This window comes from Camelus ferus, chromosome 14 (genome assembly GCF_009834535.1).
Source record: "Camelus ferus isolate YT-003-E chromosome 14, BCGSAC_Cfer_1.0, whole genome shotgun sequence".
NCBI classification, from domain to species: Eukaryota; Metazoa; Chordata; class Mammalia; order Artiodactyla; family Camelidae; genus Camelus; species Camelus ferus.
The window spans coordinates 23916745-23923539 of NC_045709.1; the positions used below are offsets into that span (position 1 = coordinate 23916745).

The following is a 6795-nucleotide window of genomic DNA, read 5'->3' on the forward strand; positions in this document are numbered from 1 at the left end:
ACCTGTGTCTTCTGTGCCTTCTGAGAAAGACGGCGGTCCTGACGATAGGTGTGTTTCCAGGGGCCGCAATGGTTGAGTCTTAGGCTGATCCTTTGCTCCCGGCCTTTGTCTGTCACCAGCGAAAGCCCACACTTTGGGCCAGTTTCCCACCTGCCCCAGGCTCCGCGGTCGGGTGTGTCTGGGAGGCTCTGTTTCGGCCCCACCCTGGCGCTCACGCGGGAAACACGAGGCCCCATGCACGGTTCTGCAGGGGAGAGACCCTTCTGACTTCAGCCCAACACTTCCCTCGACGCAGGGTCTGGTCCAGCGCCAGTTCCGCATGTGCTCCAGGAACTAGCGTCCCAGCCCCCCACACCGCACGCCAGCACCGCGCGGTCCTGCTGATCACTGATGCCCCGTAGCCCGCTCCACTTCAGGTGACCGGCCCCCGGCTTCACGCGGGAGGGAGACGCCTTTTCTCGGGCCAGGGCTGCGGTGTGTGGGAACCTGCACCCCGTTAGGAACAGAGGAGGAGTCATGGCTCTGGCCGTGTTCCTCCATCAGGTTCATTTACGCTCCAGCCACCTGAACAGCTGGGGTGCCCCGGCATCAAGCACCCGGTCCCTGCCCTTGGAGCCCTCTGGAAGGACAGCACAGGGTCAGAATAAAGTGGAGGAGCTGCTCCTGGGATCCTGTGCGACCAGCCGCCCCCGGGGATGGCTGGGATGCCCTTGCCGGATGCAGCATTCCCGGCAGGGGGAGTGGTTCCCTGGGCCCGAAGGAGGGCCCTCTGGGGAGCCTGGAGCTGGGACCGGATCCAGATGGGGCCCAGGGCCGAGCGGTGGTCAGAACACACCGAAGAAACGGGGCCTGACCGGGCTGAGGGGCTGAGGGGCCGGTCAGCTCAGGATGTCAGAAGTCCCTCCTGACAACTGGAGGGTCTTAGCTGCGGCGGACTCAGCCTGCTCCTTCCCCAGGCAGCGCTGCACCCATGTCCCCAGTGCCTGTGCGGTCCCCTCTCCTGTGAGACACAGGTGACACACGGTGCCCCTGGGGGCTAGAGAAGGGGTCCCTGCGGTCCCTCTGATCCTCGCTCAGCCCGGAGGTTCAGAAACTGCTTCTGAGAGCAGCTGAGGGATTATCAGGCACCTTTCTCATGGATCAGTCTTGCAAGACTGAGGTTAAACCAGATGCGTTTTCCTCCCTTAGTCGAGTCATCTCTCAAACATTACTGATCGTCTGCTGTGGGCAGGCACTGGGGCTCATAGAACCAGTGCCACGCCTGCCCACGCGGAGCCAGAACGCGGTCTTGGGCTGGAAGCTGTCCCCAGGGAGCGTGCGGTTCCGGAGGAGCTACGGAGGGAGGCTGGGGGGGAGGTGACACCCCAGCAGAGGCCCCCTCCCAGGGTGCCTGTTGGACCCTTGGGAACCTTGACTTAGAAGTTCTTCCTTACGTTGAGTCAGAGCTGCCTCCCGGGGCCTCTACCGCTGGTCCCCGGTCGGTCGGTGAGCCACCTCCGTCCCTGCCCCAGCCCCCGACAGGACCCCTCCCCACAACGGATTCGAGGGCCCTCTGTCACGACCTCGTGATTCTCCCTAAGCAACTGGCAGGGTAGCTGTATTTCCAGAAAATGGTCCTTTCCGTCAGGAAGAAAAGGGAGTCCTCCAAACTACTGGGATGCTAGTAAGTATGTGGGAGCTCTTTGTCGAGCCCAGCTTGCCCTGGGCGCCGTATCCGGCTGGATCCAGGTCGAAGCCTGACGTTTCCGGCACAGAGAGCTGCCCCTGGGGACGTGGCCTGGGAAGGAGAGCGTGTGAGAGAGGCTCGTCTTCACTGGTCTCGGATCTGGACACCAGTGCCCACGCCGCGCCACGCGAAGAAAACGCTCTCAACAGGGCGAGAAAGTTCGCGCTTCCCGAGAAAAGCGCAGCTTCTGGTTTTAGAGCACCCTGGAAACGTGAATCAGTGATTCTTCTATGAGACTAGGACCTGGGAAAGCAGTTCCTGACACAGTGTAGGAAAACACAAGCCACCCGAACCAGGCACCCTTTCAAACAGTAGGAGCCCGCTGTGCTTAACGCAATAAATCCTTCAGAAAATGCTTATTCCACTCAGACCGCCTCTGCAGCTGAGTGAACTGTGCCCTGTTCAGCACGCGGGGAGCTTCTTAACTCTTCCAGGCGGGTGGTGGCATTCATTCTACCGGTACCTGGAGATCTCCAGCCAGTATGTAACCTGTTCGCTATCCAGCTGTCTCCCTCCCATATGTTACATATATGACTACATATAATGCTTTTCTTATATATTATATATGGCATTATAAATAACATACATAACATATTTTCTCTCCAAATTATACACTATATATGGCGTTACACGCTATATGATGCGTTACACACTACATACGGCTTTACACACTAAATACGGCGTTGCACACTATATACGGAGTTACACACTACATATGGCGTTACACACTATATACGGCGTTATATATAACACATTTTCTCTCTCCCTCTCTCCTCTCTGTGTACATATCACATCCTCTTTCTCAACAGCTTCAGAAGTTACTAGATCAATAGAACCACGTCACCTTATTTTTAATCCCATTTACTTTATTTTTAATCCATAATGGGGAAAAGTTGCTTGCTTGTGATGAGAGGGTGTTTGTCAGGTGGCGAGAGCACAATGGCTTGATAGTGCTTGACATTTTCTACAAGAGAATTTGGGGTTTTCAAAATACATGAGTGTCTTTACGTCATGTTACCAAAAGCCACGGCAAGTACTGGTTTTCCCAGCTTAGCAGAGTATCAGTTCCCCTCCAGTGCTGGCTTTGATCCTAAAATACAGCTTTGTTTTATGTCTTTATCTACAGTTCAAAACCCCCTGGGACATCATACAAGATGTGTATCTGAACATTAACGTTCTTACTTTGAAAATGATACCTGAGTTGCTATAGCAACCGAGCTCCATTAGTTGGTAAACCTTCTCATCTCACTGGGAACCAGGGTGCCACCAAGATCACCCCTTTATCAGATCATAAATTATGGACTGCTGGAGTCAGAAGAAACTTCAAAGGTCAGGATAATACCCTGTGATGTACAGTGTTCACTGTTTTATCTTCTGGGGCCTAATTTGTCATCACTGCTATTATTCCTGTTTTGCAGATGGAACTGAGATACTGGATCACAGAGCTAGTAGGTGGTGGAGTTGGGTCTGGTGTCTGGTTTCTCTGCCGCAAACGACAGGATCTGCCAGTTTGCTGAGCACCGATGACGTTCCCGGCACTGTGACGGGCACTTCATACACAGCGTCTTGGGCCAACGCAGCAGCCCTGGAAAGAGGCACCTTCATTGCTGATTTTGCAAAGGAGATCAGAACCCAAGTCTACCTGGCTCCAAAGGCTCTTCTCTCCCCTCCTTCACTGCTCTTTACTTTCAGAAAAAGCGCAGACATGTCCCTATCACGCACACCCAGGCAGCCTGGGGAGGGTGGCCCCGGAGGGTGCGCACGGCTCCCTCGCTGCCTTCCACCTGCCAGCGGACAGCATCCCAGTCCCTTCTCTTCTGAGACAGTCACGTGCTGTCTGTCACCCACTGTATAAAACAGTTGTTGTGTGATTGTCCAGTTTGCTCTTCCTGTCAGTCGAGGCCTGTGCGTTTGTGAGTGAATTCTTCTCCGGGGACGGGTGCCCTCCCAGTTGAGTTCCCAGGAATTGCTCTCAGGGACTCGGCACTTCTTTAGCTGTAGGTGCAACTTGCTTGCCCAGGTTGCCCAGATCAGGCCGCGTTGAGTGCAAGAGGTAGAAAGGCTGAAGGAGGTGGCAAAGGATTTGTCCCAAAGTGGCTACTTCAGAGATTCTTTGATTGATTTGAGCCTTTGCTGTAGAATTTCTGAAAAACCACATCAGGGATGAACATCCGTGGAGCCCACGTCCCCGCCGGGAAGGCTGCTCCCTGTAGGTCCCCGCACCTGAAGCTGCAGCGACAGGTAACTCAAAAGCCCACGCTCAGCACCATGTGGGTGACAGGTGGGAAGGATCAGGTCGTGGGTTACCGCCTGGGGGGCACTGTCCGTCCTCAGACAACTCGGATCAGAGCCCCCTTAGGTGTGGGGCATCGTGACTATAAGGACGTGTGACTTTGTGGGTGGTACTGTCTAACGGCAGCGTGTTCCTCAGTTGGCCGATTCTGTGCTTTACCAGATCCTGGGCATAATTACATGTGACTGGCGCTCAGCCACGTGGAAGTTTGGTAGGAGCTGGGCTTAAGTCGGACAGTTCACGCCCCAAATTTGGGTCTTCCAGGGAGAACGTGTGGTGCCGGATGTTCTGTGGCTATGTAGAATGAGAACATGAGTGTTCTGGTTCTGAATAACTTGTTTCAGGACACAGGGCGTCAAATGAACCCCTGACGGGTTGGATGCAGGGTCAGGCGGAGAGGGTGGTGGGTTTAAACCCAGAGCTTTGCCACCTGTGTTGGTTTCCCAGGGTGGCTGCTGGAAGAGGTTACTACAAACCAGGCAGCGTTAAAGCTCAGAAATTTATTCTCTCACAGATCTGGAGGCAGAAGTCCAGGAGCAAGACGTCGACGGGGCCTCACTCCCCCCAAAGGCTCTGTGGCGTCTCCTCTGGGCGTGTCCAGTTGGTGTTTGGGAGGCCTCCTCTCCGAGGATGTCCGACCTTCCCCGAGGGCCCGGCCCCTCCCTCCCAGCTCGGCAGAACCAGCACACTGCCCCAGCCGCTCCGGTCCACACTCTGACACAGGCTTCGGGCAGGAGGCTACGGCATCCTGGTTCCTTCTCTTCTGAGACAGTCACGTGCTGTCTGTCACCCACTGTATAAAACAGTTGTTGTGTGATTGTCCAGTTTGCTCACTGTCGGCACCGGAACACGAGCTGGAAGTCACTCCGTCCTGCTGGGACCAGGTCCAGTGGGTTCACACCCACCTCAGTCGGTGGGGTCGAGTCTCCCTTCTTTCATTCGTTCCCCGTTTGTTCTTCCTTTCCTGCCTCCTTTTGGTTACCTTGAAAAGTAATCTTCAGTGTTCCAACTCCTTAACTGACTGTGAAGTTAACTCTCTTAGTTTGCCGTGTGTTAGTGGTTGCTGCAGGAACTTTCTCAATTTACCGCAAACTTGAACTTTACACTCGATGCAAGAACCTAATTACAGTTTAATTCCCTTTGTGCTCCTGTCCTTTATGCTACATTGGCGTACATTTTACTTCTACTGACATTAAATCATACAATAAACACGTTTTTATTATTTTTACATCTTATAGGCAACATACTTTAAAAAAAAACTGCATCCTTATATTATCTCACAGTTTATGTAGGTCACTTGTCTAGATAGATCGTAACTGGGTGCACCGCTCAGGGTTTCACAAGACTGAAGTGAAGGTGTGGTCTGGAATGCAGTAGTACCTGGAAAGGTGACTAAAGATGAATCCTCTTCCAAACGCACTCAGGTTGTCGGCAGAACTCAGGTCCAGGTGGCTGGAGGACAGAGTCTCCGTTTTCTCGCTGGAGAGTGAGCGGCCATGTGGCCATCACCACAGTCTGCTCACAACATGGTGTTTGCTCATTTAAGCCAGCAGGAGGGGAAGGACTAGCCCAGTGCTCAGCATGCACGAAGCCCTGAGTTCAAAACCCAGTCCCTGCATTAAAAATGTCAGTAAATAAACAAACCTGATTAACCACTCCCTGAAAGCGGGGAGACCAGTAGAAGAATCTCTCTCATTTTGAATCTCTCTGGCTCTGAATTCCTCTCTTCAGGAAGGACCTTGATCCTCTTTGGAAGGGCTCTGTGATGAAGTCGAGCTCAGTCAGGGTAATCTCACTTTTGATTAACTCAGAGACAGTTTGTTAGGGGCCTTAATTACACCTGCAGAATCCCTGCACCTTTGTAATACCAGGTAACCTGATCGAGGAGAGAACTCTCATCGTGTTTCCGAGCCTGCACACACACTCCGGTGGAAGGGGTTATAGAGAGACTGTACCACCATGTACAAGGGGAGGGAGAATTTCAGAGTCCATGCTAGAATTCTGCCTACCACAGATTTGTTTTGTATTTATAAACACTGCACTTTCATATAAATTAAATAACTTCACATTTATACTTGTTTCAACTCCTGCTTTGAAGCTGTGCAAGGTATTTGGCATACATTTTATCTGGTGTGTGTGTGTTTGTGTGAGTGATTTCTCCAAAATTAGAAGAAAAAAGGAAAAACCTGGATGTGTGTTGAGGGGAGGGTTAATGTCCTTTCAGTACCGTAGGAGTCACAGTTCCACCTAAAGGTTATTGAGGAGAGCGAACATTTTGACTCATTGTTTACTATTAAGGTTCCCCAACATGATGGTTCTACATGTTAAGTTACAGATTTTCATCTGGTTTAGTTTAAGATAATTGGTAGAAAAGATAACCCAGAAGTTACAGTTAATACTCCTGTAAGTCAATAGCCAACTGTGCATTAATCTAGCAATTTTATGTAGTCCTTGTTACGTTATTTCCACATAGCACCTCAGTTCCTCTTTTATTTCATTTATTTGTTTACTGAAGTCTAGTCAGTTTACAGTGTTGTTAGTCTCCAGCATAAAGAATAGTGACTCTGTGCATATACACATATGTTCTTTTTCATTATAGGCTATTGCAAGGTATTAAATACAGTTCCCTGTGCTGCACAGCAGGACCTTGTTGTTTATCTATTTTATATACAGTAGTGTGTCTCTGTTAATCTCAAAGAACTAATTTATTAAAAACTTTGGCATAAGTTTGTGTTCTATGTCTGTGAGTCTGTTTCTGGTTTGTAAATAAGTTCAT

General features: G+C 51.2%; 1 long non-coding RNA gene across 1 annotated transcript; it reads left to right on the top strand.

Moving 5' to 3' along the window:
• Nucleotides 1-424: 424 nt before the first annotated feature.
• Nucleotides 425-6184, top strand: LOC116668608. Its single transcript, XR_004325817.1, has 2 exons — nucleotides 425-3055; nucleotides 3145-6184. It is a non-coding gene; the product is annotated as an uncharacterized LOC116668608 (long non-coding RNA).
• The last annotated feature ends 611 nt before the right edge of the window (nucleotides 6185-6795 follow it).